At 34.9% G+C, this 13039-nt stretch overlaps 1 non-coding gene across 1 annotated transcript; it reads right to left on the reverse strand.

The window, feature by feature from the left end:
• Positions 1-1046: 1046 nt before the first annotated feature.
• Positions 1047-1154, reverse strand: LOC130952392 (small nucleolar RNA R71). The gene has a single exon (XR_009074572.1). It is a non-coding gene; the product is annotated as a small nucleolar RNA R71 (small nucleolar RNA).
• Positions 1155-13039: the final 11885 nt, after the last annotated feature.

The following is a 13039-nucleotide window of genomic DNA, read 5'->3' on the forward strand; positions in this document are numbered from 1 at the left end:
TATGTTGCCTTTTCTGTTGAGAAAGGTTTAATGTTTGAATCATATCTTTTCTTGTTAGCCAAGTCATTAATTTAAAAAAAAATCAAATCTTTTTAAATTGTTTTTCAAATCATATCTTTACAATCACATCTTTTTAAAACCATAACTTTTCAATCATATCTTTTTAATCACATCTTTTTTCATATCTTTTTGATTTCTAATTTCAAATCTTTTTCAAAAATCACTTGATTTCTTTTCCACTCTTGGTTTTGGAAAATCAATTAGTGTTTTTCAAAATGTTTTTAAAATCTTTTACTTAATTTTCGAAAATTTCTTCCCCTCTTCTCACATCCTTTTATTTATGGACTAACACTATTCCTTAATGAGCAATTCGAACTCCATCTTTCTTGATAAGTTCGAATTCTCTACTCCTTCCTTCCACTTTTCTTTTCCTCTGACACCTCAAGGAATCTCTATACTGTGACATAGAGGATTCCATATTTTCTTGTTCTCTTCTCTTTCATATGAGCAGGAGCAAAGACAAAGGCATTCTTGTTGAAGCTGACCCTGAACCTGAAAGGACCTTGAAGCGAAAGCTAAGAGAAGCTAAAGCACAACTCTCTGTAGAGGACCTAACAGAATTCTTCAAGGAAGAAGAACCTATGGCAGCCAAAAATAACAACAATGCCAACAATGCAAGGAAGGTGCTGGGTGACTTTACTGCACCTACCCCCGACTTCTATGGGAGAAGCATCTCTATCCCTGCCATTGGAGCAAACAACTTTGAGCTTAAGCCTCAATTAGTTTCTCTAATGCAACAGAATTGCAAGTTCCATGGACTTCCATTGGAAGATCCTCATCAGTTTTTGGCTGAATTCTTGCAAATCTGTGACACTGTCAAGACTAATGGGGTTGACCCTGAGGTCTACAGACTTATGCTATTCCCTTTTGCTGTAAGAGACAGAGCTAGGATATGGTTGGACTCACAACCTAAAGAAAGCCTGAACTCTTGGAAAAAGCTAGTCAATGCCTTCTTGGCAAAGTTCTTTCCACTTCAAAAATTGAGTAAACTTAGAGTGGAAGTCCAAACCTTCAGACAGAAGGAAGGAGAATCCCTCTATGAAGCTTGGGAAAGATACAAACAATTGATCAGAAAATGTCCTTCTAACATGCTTTCTGAATGGAGTATCATAGGTATTTTCTATGATGGTCTGTCTGAACTGTCCAAGATATCATTGGATAGCTCTCCTGAAGGATCTCTTCATCTGAAGAAGATGCCTACAGAAGCTCAGGAACTAATTGAAATGGTTGCAAATAACCAATTCATGTACACTTCTGAAAGGAATCCTGTGAACAATGGGACAAGTCAGAAGAAAGGAGTTCTTGAGATTGATACTCTGAATGCATGATGAGCGGATAATTTGTACGCTTTTTGGCATTGTTTTTAGTATGTTTTTAGTATATTTGGTTGAGTTTTTAGTATATTTTTATTAGTTTTTAGTTAAAATTCACTTTTCTGGACTTTACTATGAGTTTGTGTATTTTTCTATGATTTCAGGTATTTTCTGGCTGAAATTGAGGGACCTGAGCAAAAATCTGATTCAGAGACTGAAAAGGACTGCAGATGCTGTTGGATTCTGACCTCCCTGCACTCGAAGTGGATTTTCTGGAGCTGCAGAATCCCAATTGGTGCGCTCTCAACGGCGTTGGAAAGTAGACATCCTGGGCTTTCCAGCAATATATGATAGTTCATACTTTGCCCAAGATTTGATGGTCCAAACCGGCGTTCAAAGTTACCCTCAGAAATCCCAGCGTTAAACGCCGGAACTGGCACCAAAATGGGAGTTAAACGCCCAAACTGGCATAAAAGCTGGCGTTTAACTCCAGGAAGAGTCTCTACACGAAAATGCTTCATTGCTCAGCCCAAGCACACACCAAGTGGGCCCGGAAGTGGATTTTTATGTCATTTACTCATCTCTGTACACCCTAGGCTACTAGTTCTCTATAAGTAGGACCTTTTACTATTGTATTTTTCATCTTTGGACACCTAGTTCTTAGATCATTGGGAGGCTGGCCATTCGGCCATGCCTAGACCTTGTTCTTATGTATTTTCAACGGTGGAGTTTCTACACACCATAGATTAAGGTGTGGAGCTCTGCTGTACCTCGAGTATTAATGCAATTACTATTGTTCTTCTATTCAATTCCGCTTGTTCTTGTTCTAAGATATCACTTGTTCTTCAACTTGATGAATGTGATGATCCGTGACACTCATCATCATTCTCACCTATGAACGTGTGACTGACAACCACCTCCGTTCTACCTTCGATTGGGTGAATATCTCTTGGATTCCTGATACACGATGCATGGTTGATCGCCTGACAACCGAGTGCTCGTCTGACAAACGAGCCAGCCATTCCGTGAGATCAGAGTCTTCGTGGTATAGGCTAGAACTGATGGTGGCATTCAAGAGAATCCGGAAGGTCTAACCTTGTCTGTGGTATTCTGAGTAGGATTCAATGATTGAATGACTGTGACGTGCTTCAAACTCCTGAGGGCGGGGCGTTAGTGACAGACGCAAAAGAATCACTGGATTCTATTCTGGCCTGATCGAGAACCGACAGATGGATAGCCGTGCCGTGACAGGGTGCGTTGAACATTTCCACTGAGAGGATGGGAGGTAGCCACTGACAACGGTGAAACCCTTGCTTGAGCTTGCCATGGAAAGGAGGAAGAAGGATTGGATGAAGACAGTAGGAAAGCAGAGAGACGGAAGGGAAGGCATCTTCATACGCTTATCTGAAGTTCCTACCAATGAATTACATAAGTATCTCTATCTTTATCTTTATGTTTTATTCATCATCTATACCCATTTGAGTCTGCCTGACTAAGATTTACAAGGTGACCATAGCTTGCTTCATACCAACAATCTCCGTGGGATCGACCCTTACTCGCGTAAGGTTTATTACTTGGACGACCCAGTGCACTTGCTGGTTAGTTGTGCGAAGTTGTAGTGATCCCAATTTCGTGCACCAATGCCATATTGGCTCAGAACAAGATATTGACTCAGCAAGTCAATTTGATTTCTCAAAGTCTGTCTGGAATGCAAAATGCACCAGGCAGTACTAAGGATGCTTCATCTGAAGAAGAAGCTTATGATCCTGAAAATCCTTCAATGGAAGAGGTGAATTACATGGGAGAACCCTATGGAAACACCTATAATTCTTCATGGAGAAATCATCCAAATCTCTCATGGAAGGATCAATAGAGACCTCAATAAGGTTTCAACAACAATAATGGTGGAAGAAACAGGTTTAGCAATGGCAAGCCTTTTCCATCATCTTCTCAGCAACAGACAGAGAATTCTATGCAGAATCACTCTGAATTAGCAACCATGGTCTCTGATCTAATCAAAACCACTCAAAGTTTCATGACTGAAACAAGGTCCTCCATTAGAAACTTGGAGGCACAAGTGGGTCAGCTGAGCAAGAAAATTACTGAACTCCCTCCTAGTACTCTTCCAAGCAATATAGAAGAAAATCCAAAAGGAGAGTGCAAAGCCATCAACATGGCCGAATTTGGAGAGGAGGGAGAGGCAGTGAACGCCACTGAGGAAGACCTCAATGGACGTCCACTGGCCTCCAATGAGCTCCCTAATGAGGAACCATGGGAATCTGAGGCTCACACTGAGACCATAGTCCAATAGATTTACTTCTGCCATTCATGAGCTCTGATGAGTATTCTTCCTCTGAAGAGGATGAGTACGTCACTGAAGAGCAAGTTGCTAAATACCTTGGAGCAATCATGAAGCTAAATGACAAGTTATTTGGTAATGAGACTTGGGAGCACGAACCTCCTTTGCTCACCAAAGAACTGGATGACTTGACTAGGTAGAAATTGCCTCAAAAGAGGCAGGACCCTGGGAAGTTCTCAATCCCTTGTAACATAGGCACCATGACCTTTGAGAAGGCTCTGTGTGACCTAGGGTCAAGCATAAACCTCATGCCTCTCTCTGTAATGGAGAAGCTAGGGATCTTTGAGGTGCAAGCTGCAAGAATCTCACTAGAGATGGCAGACAATTCAAGAAAACAAGCTTATAGACTTGTAGAGGATGTTTTGGTAAAGATTGAAGACCATTACATCCCTGTTGATTTCATAGTCCTAGAGACTGGAAAGTGCATGGATGAATCCATCATCCTTGGCAGACCCTTCCTAGCCACAGCAAAGGCTGTGATCGATGTGGACAGAGGAGAATTGATCATTCAAGTGAATGAAGAATCCTTTCTGTTTAAGGCTCAAGGATATCCCTCTGTAAACATGGAGAGGAAGCATGAAGAGCTTCTCTCAAAACAGAGTCAAATAGAACCCCCAAAGTCAAACTCTAAGTTTGGTGTTGGGAGGCCACAACCAAATTCTAAGTTTGGTGTTGAACCCCCACATTCAAACTCTAAGTTTGGTGTTGGGAGGTTCCAACATTGCTCTGAGTATCTGTGAGGCTCCATGAGAGCCCTCTATCAAGCTACTGACATTAAAGAAGCGCTTGTTGGGAGGCAACCCAATGTTATATTTTATCTATTTTCCTTTGTTATTTTATGTTTTCTGTAGGTTGATGATCATGAGAAGTCACAAAATCAATTGAAAAAGTAAAAACAGAATGAAAAACAGAAAGAAAAATAGCACATCCTGGAGGAAGACCTTGCTGGCGTTTAAACGCCAGTAAGGGCAGCAAATGGGAGTTTAACGCCCAGTCTGGCACCATTCTGGGCGTTTAATGCCAGAAAGGGGCACCAGACTGGCGTTAAACGCCAGGAAAGGGCAAGAAGCTGGCGTTAAACGCCAGAAATGGGCACCAGCCCGGCGTTTAACGCCAGAATTGGCGCAGAGAGCGAATTTTGCTCGCCACTTGGTGCAGGGATGACTTTTCCTTGACACCTCAGGATTTGTGGACCCCACAGGATCCCCACCTACCCCACCACTCTCTCTCTTCTTCACCCATTCACCAATCACCTCAACACCTCTTCCCCAAAAACCCCTCACTTATCAAATCCCATCTTCTCTTCACCACTCACATCCATCCTTCATAAAACCTCACCTACCTCACCATTCAAATTTAAACCACTTTCCCTCCCAAACCCACCCTCCCAAAGCCGAACCCTACCCCTCTCTCCACCCTATATAAACCCATCTTCACTCCTTCATTTTCACACAACCTAAACACTACTCCTCCCCCTTTGGCCGAACCACAAAGCCACCTCTATCTCCTCTATTTCTTCTTCTTCTACTCTCTTCTTTCTTCTTTTACTCGAGGACGAGCAAACCTTTTAAGTTTGGTGTGGTAAAAGCATTGCTTTTTGTTTTTCCATAACTATTTATGGCATCCAAGGACGGAGAAACCTCTAGAAAGAGGAAAGGGAAGGCAAAAGCTTTCACCTCCGAGTCATGGGAGATGGAGAGATTCATCTCAAGGGTGCATCAAGACCACTTCTATGAAGTTGTGGCCTTGAAGAAGGTGATCCCCGAGGTCCCTTTTAAACTCAAAAAGAGTGAATATCCGGAGATTCGATATGAGATCCGAAGAAGAGGTTGGGAAGTTCTTACCAACCCTATTCAACAAGTCGGAATCTTAATGGTTCAAGAGTTCTATGCCAATGCATGGATCACCAAGAACCATGATCAAAGTGTGAACCCGGACCCAAAGAATTGGCTTACAATGGTTCGGGGGAAATACTTAGATTTTAGTCCGGAAAATGTAAGGTTGGCGTTCAACTTGCCCATGATGCAAGGAGATGAACATCCTTACACTAGAAGGGTCAACTTTGATCAAAGGTTGGACCAAGTCCTCACAGACATTTGTGAAAAGGGCGCCCAATGGAAGAGAGATTCAAGAGGGAAGCCGGTTCAACTGAGAAGGCACGACCTCAAGCCCGTGGCTAGAGGATGGTTGGAGTTTATCCAACGCTCAATCATTCCCACTAGCAACCGGTCCGAAGTTACTATAGACCGGGCCATCATGATTCATAGTATCATGATTGGAGAGGAAGTTGAAGTTCATGAGGTTATAGCCCAAGAACTCTATAAGGTGGCGGACAAGTCCTCTACCTTGGCAAGGTTAGCCTTTCCTCATCTCATTTGTCACCTCTGTTATTCAGTTGGAGTGGACATAGAAGGAGACATCCTCATTGATGAGGACAAGCCCATCATTAAGAAAAGGATGGAGCAAACAAGAGACCCCACTCATCATGAAGTCCCTGAGATACCTCAAGGGATGCACTTTCCTCCACAAAACTATTGGGAGCAAATCAACACCTCCCTAGGAGAATTGAGTTCCAACATGGGACAACTAAGGGTGGAGCACCAAGAACATTCCATCCTCCTCTATGAAATTAGAGAAGATCAAAGAATCATGAGTGAGGAGCAACAAAGGCAAGGAAGAGACATTGAGGAGCTCAAGCACTCCATAAGATCTTCAAGAGGAAGAACAAGCCGCCATCACTAAGGTGGACCCGTTCCTTAATCATGTTGTCCTTCATTTTCTTGTTTTTCGAAAATTTATGCTTATGTTTATCTATGTTTGTGTCTTGTGATCATTAGTGTCTTAGTGTCTATGCCTTAAAGTTATGAATGTCCTATGAATCCATCACCTTTCTTAAATGGAAAATGTTCTTAATTGAAAAAGAGAAGAATTGCATGAATTTTGAATTTTATAACAGATTAATTATTTTGATGTGGTGGCAATACTTTTGTTTTCTGAATGTATGCTTAAACAGTGCATATGTCTTTTGAATTTGTTGTTCATGAATGTTGGCTCTTGAAAGAATGGTGAAAAAGGAGACATGTTACTGAGGATCTGAAAAATCATAAAAAAATGTTTCTTGAAGCAAGAAAATGCAGTGAATACAAAAAGAAAAAAAAAAGAGAAGAAGCGAAAAAAAAAACGAAAAAAAAGGGGAGAAAGAGAAAAAGAAAGAAAAAAAAAGAAATAAAGTTGTGATCCAAGGCAAAAAGAGTGTGCTTAAGAACCCTGGATACCTCTAATTGGGGACTCTAGCAAAGCTGAGTCACAATCTGAAAAGGTTCACCCAATTATGTGTCTGTGGCATGTATGTATCCGGTGGTAATACTGGAAGACAGAGTGCTTTAGGCCACGGCCAAGACTCATAAAGTAGCTGTGTTCAAGAATCATCGTACTTAACTAGGAGAATCAATAACACTATCTGGATTCTGAGTTCCTAAAAAAGCCAATCATTCTGAATTTCAAAGGATAGAGTGAGATGCCAAAACTGTTCAGAGGCAAAAAGCTAAAAGCCCCGCTCATCTAATTAATACTGATCTTCATAGATGTTTTTGGAATTCATTGCATATTATCTTCTCTTTATCTTATTTGATTTTCAGTTGCTTGGGGACAAGCAACAATTTAAGTGGTGTTGTGATGAGCAGATAATTTGTACGCTTTTTGGCATTGTTTTTAGTATATTTTTAGTATTTAGTTAGTTTTTAGTATATTTTTTATTAGTTTTTAGTTAAAATTCATTTTTCTGGACTTTACTATGAGTTTGTGTGTTTTTCTGTGATTTCAGGTATTTTCTGGCTGAAATTGAGGGACTTGAGCAAAAATCTGATTCAGAGACTGAAAAGGACTGCAGATGCTGTTGGATTCTGACCTCCCTGCACTCGAAGTGGATTTTCTGGAGCTACAGAAGCCCAATTGGCGCATTCTCAACGGAGTTGGAAAGTAGACATCTTGGGCTTTCCAGCAATATATAATAGTCCATACTTTGCCCGAGATTTGATGGCCCAAACTGGCGTTCCAAATCAGCTTAAGAATGCCCGGCGTTAAACGCCGGAACTGGCACAAGAATGGGAGTTAAACGCCCAAACTGGCACAAAAGCTGGCGTTTAACTCCAAGAAGAGTCTCTACACGAAAATGCTTCAATGCTCAGCCCAAGCACACACCAAGTGGGCCCGGAAGTGGATTTTTATTTCTTTTACTCATCTTTGTAATTCTTAAGCTACTAGTTCCCTATAAGTAGGACCTTTTACTATTGTATTTTCATCTGGGTAGCTATCTTTAGTCTTATGCTATCTTAGATCATGGGGCTGGCCTCACGGCCATGCCTAGACCTTGTTCTTATGTATTTTCAACGGTGGAGTTTCTACACACCATAGATTAAGGTGTGGAGCTCTGCTGTACCTCGAGTATTAATGCAATTACTATTGTTCTTCTATTCAATTCAGTTTGTTCTTATTCCAAGATATTCATTCGCACTCAAGAACTTGATGAATGTGATGATTATGTGACGCTCATCATCATTCTCACTCATGAACGCGTGACTGACAACCACTTCCATTCTACAAGCAAACAAGGCTTGAATGTTTATCTCTTGGATTCTTTAATCGGAATCTTCGTGGTATAAGCTAGAATTGATGGCGGCATTCAAGAGAATCCGGAAGGTCTAAACCTTGTCTGTGGTATTCTGAGTAGGATTCAATGATTGAATGACTGTGACGAGCTTCAAACTCGCGATTGTGGGGCGTTAGTGACAGACGCAAAAGAATCACTGGATTCTATTCCGACATGATCGAGAACCGACAGCTGAATAGCCGTGCCGTGACAGGGTGCGTTGAACATTTTCACTGAGAGGACGGGACTGTAGCCATTGACAACGGTGATGCCCAACATACAGCTTGCCATGGAAAGGAGTAAGAAGGATTGGATGAAGACAGTAGGAAAGCAGAGAGACGGAAGGGACAAAGCATCTTCGTACGCTTATCTGAAGTTCTCACCAATGAATTGCATAAGTATCTCTATCCTTATCTTATATTTTATGTTATCCTCTATAACCATTTGAGTCTGCCTGACTGAGATTTACAAGATGACCATAGCTTGCTTCATACCAACAATCTCCGTGGGATCGACCCTTACTCGCGTAAGGTTTATTACTTGGACGACCCAGTGCACTTGCTGGTTAGTTGTGCGAAGTTGTGTTTATGCCATGGTATTGAGCACCAAGTTTTTGGACTCATTACCGGGGATTATTTGAATTGTGAAAAGTAGTGATCACAATTTCGTGCACCAACGGGCAATATATATGTTTAATAAATTAAATTATAAATAAATTAAGTGTAATATATGGTCTTCTTGCAACATATTAAAGGTAGGTTTAGACTCAGAGACGGACATAAGGGGGACGAGTGGAGGCCTCGCCCCCAACTTTTTTTAGAAAAATTTAATAGTAATAACTAATAAGTTATTATGTATATTTTAAAAAATTATTTAGAATTTAGTTTAGTATAAATAAAAGTCCAGTCTAATTTAAATATTAAAAATTTTTAATATCTAAAAAGTTAGTAATAATATTAAAAAATTGAAAAAGATATTATTACTAATATTTTTTAATTAAATAAAAATTTTCGAATCTCATAAAGTGAATTATTTTTCTTGTTGTGGTCGTCTTTTTTGATTCATTTGATATTAATTCTCTCTGTTTCAACTGCTATAACTAAGAGATCTTTTTCAACTATGAATATTGTGAAAAATAACTCAAAAATAAAATAAAAGATAAATTTCTTACTAATTGTCTTTAAATTATATTGAAAAGAAAATTGTTGAAAAATTTGACACAAATTCTATTATCAATGAATTTTATAATACAAAAAATCGATCACTTTGTTAGTAAAAAATACACATATTTTTTATACTTTAAAATATATTTTCTATCCATATATTTGTAATACATCTTATATTATATAATTTTTTTTCATAATTTTTAATACTATATGTATTTAATAATATTTCTAAATCCGTCTTTGGATTTGGTAAATTAATTTTTTTAAGAGTGGCTTGTCATAGTTGACTTTTGAAAGATATAAATTTTTAAAATTAAAGTTGTAATACCTGTATGAATTTTCTTATAAATAAATAAAATAAATATAATATTTACATATTTATGTTTTTTTTATTATTTATCTCATTGTTATAAAAAATGAGATAGTTATAAAGTATTTCATTTGTTCAGAAGATAAGCATGTAAATTTTCTTAAACATATCACATTGGCCGTGCATGCAAAATACCCATTTGTAACTATCTTTTTTTTTTTCAACAAAATAAAATCATTTTATAATACAGTTCGGATCGATTTAAAAAGTAAAAGATTAGTATAGTTTGTTGTAGTATTAAAATTTTAAAATTTTTTAATTTAAATCATAGATCATTTAAATATTACATTTTAAAAATTATTTAATTCAAAAATTTTTGAATTTTATTATTTTTTTCAAAAAGTTAATTTATAAAAACGTAAATTCATTTAATAATAATTAATAAGATTTAAAATTTAGATTAAATTCGTACAATCAAACAACCATAATTAATAAAATTTAAAATAAAATAATTATTACTACCACAACTGTGATCTCTTAAAATTTTCAAAATTTTTAAAAGTTTAAACTTTAAATTTAAATTAATAATTTTAAAATCTAATAATAGAAAGACATCTTTCATGATATTGCCCCTAAATGTTTCTTGCTTTACTTAGAACAAATTCAATAAGATTTTTTTTTATGATTTTGACCTCTACAATAACTAAATTTATTTAAAAATAAAATTTATATTAGATACAATATTTAAAATAAAACTAAAGAGAGATCATATCATTTAAAAAAAAACTAATTAAATACTGTCACTTGTGTAACTCATCGAATAAAATGATATTATAATATTATGACAAAAACTCAATCAAAATAAATAAGATATTCAGTTATACTTTTGTATTTTGTTACTTTATTTTTCATTATATTCTTATCAATTTGATAGAAAAATAGATCCAAATAAATTTAATGTAAGTTCTTTGTCAATTATTCATAAAATTTTATTTTTTTTCAATTCAAATGCACAAAATTTTCGATCTTCACGTGTACAAAATTATAATTTTTTTATTGAATTTTTTTTAAATCTAATAAGCCAAAATATGTAATGTCTTAACATGTATAATGTGTTTTTTTTTTATTGTTGTTATGCTTAATTAAATAAAATTTAGATAATATCTTAAAGTTTATTTTTATTAATGTGTTATATTTTTAAATATGGTATATAATTATTAATGGTGTAAGCCTATCATTTTTATTTTAATTAATTTTTCACAATTTAATTGAAATTATTTATCTACTTAATATACTAAAATTGAATTTTTTTTTAAAATTAATGAAAATTAAATGTGATATCAATTCCTCATGAATTTATTTTTTCTCCAAAATAAAAATACTATTCTCTCTTCTAAATTTATTTTAGAAAAATATCTTTATTATAATTATATTACAATTAAAATTTAATGAATAATGCATGATTATACTAATTTAGAAAAATATTTTTGTTATAATTATATAAAATTAATATTTAATACATTATCAACTAATGAAAATTGAGGTATCAATTCCTTATAAATTTATTTTTTCTCCAAAATAAAAGTACTATTCTCTCTTCTAAATTTATTTTAGAAAAATATCTTTATTATAATTATATTACAATATTAAAATTATATTACAATTAGTATTTAATGAATAATGCATAATTATACTAATTTAAAAAATATCTTTATTATAATTATATAAAAATATCTTTATCAATCAAAAATATTTTTAATTATTTTAATTATATTGATACAATTCTAATTCTCATTTATTATACAATAATTTTATTAGTGGTAAGTTGTTATATTAATGATGACCCATTTATATTGATATCAATTGATGATGATGATGATATCAATAATTAAATGCTAAAATAATTGCCAAATATTATCTACCTAGCTTCAATTAGTTAACAAATTTAGTTTTAGTTGCTATATTTTATTTTCTACAAAATTATGTTAATTGTCACTAATTTTAATTTTCAATCATTATAATATAATATAATTTTAAACTAATCGTAATTTTCGGTAAGTTGATATTGATAACTACTTTACAAATTTAAAACAAAAATTTATGATTCTAATCATGATAAAATATATATGATATGATAATGGCTTATTCAATCACGACAAATATATCATGTATAACGTAAATAATAAAAAATTAACTTAATAATAACTAATTTATATAATTATTTTTGTTCTAATAAAGACTATATATAGTATTTTTTTCTGGTTCGTGAGCATAGATCTGAGAGTCAACTCATTTTTTAATTTATTATTTTTTCTTGACTACTTCCTAGAATAAAAATATATTCTTCGTTTTTCATCGAAGTTGATCTTTTTAATGTACAATTTATAATTTTTTATGGTATTTTTTATATACTCATTCTATTATATCATTCTTTTGATAATTTAATGATTGTTCTTACTCCAACTTATTCTTTTCGTCTAATGTTTCAATGTGATTGTCTTTTACTGCAATCGTTTACAATGCACCACATCCATCAAATACCATCTCAAGTTGTATTCACTGATTCAGGTTCTAATTATATAGATGTAAATGTCCAACGAATAGGCAGTAAACTCTATTTTATCGAAGGATGTAGTTAGATCTACTCACATATTCTGACCAACCTAATGGAATGTGGATAAAGTTAGTTTTCTTGGGAGAAGTTCAATTTTTGATTGAGAAATTGTTTCCACGAAGCTTTGTAGGCCAAGTTCAAGTTCCATCTCCTCCATGCTTTTTACGTCTACCCAAAAATCTTTGAAGTGGAGCACATAATGGGATTAAATTTTCTCAGTTTAAATTCAGTTTTGGTAAATTCATGTCAAACTCAGAGATGCAATTTCAACGATTGGTAATATATTCAAAATTTCTTATTTTAACCTTTTCTTAATTAAAATAATTTTATAACATATTGTGATTTTTTTTTCAGAAATTACCGACCTTTTGCATCAATACAATGCATTAAGGGGAATAAAGGTCAGTTTAGTTTCTCAGTGTGGTAATTCTATACCTTGCCGCATTGCATGAAAAGCGGATGATGAAACTTATTTAACAAGGAGATGATCTGAATTTACACGAATTCTAAATGTTCGAACTTATAATGTTATTTCAGTTAGTTGTCATTACGATAATGACTCTAATATA

This window comes from Arachis stenosperma, chromosome 9 (genome assembly GCF_014773155.1).
Source record: "Arachis stenosperma cultivar V10309 chromosome 9, arast.V10309.gnm1.PFL2, whole genome shotgun sequence".
NCBI classification, from domain to species: Eukaryota; Viridiplantae; Streptophyta; class Magnoliopsida; order Fabales; family Fabaceae; genus Arachis; species Arachis stenosperma.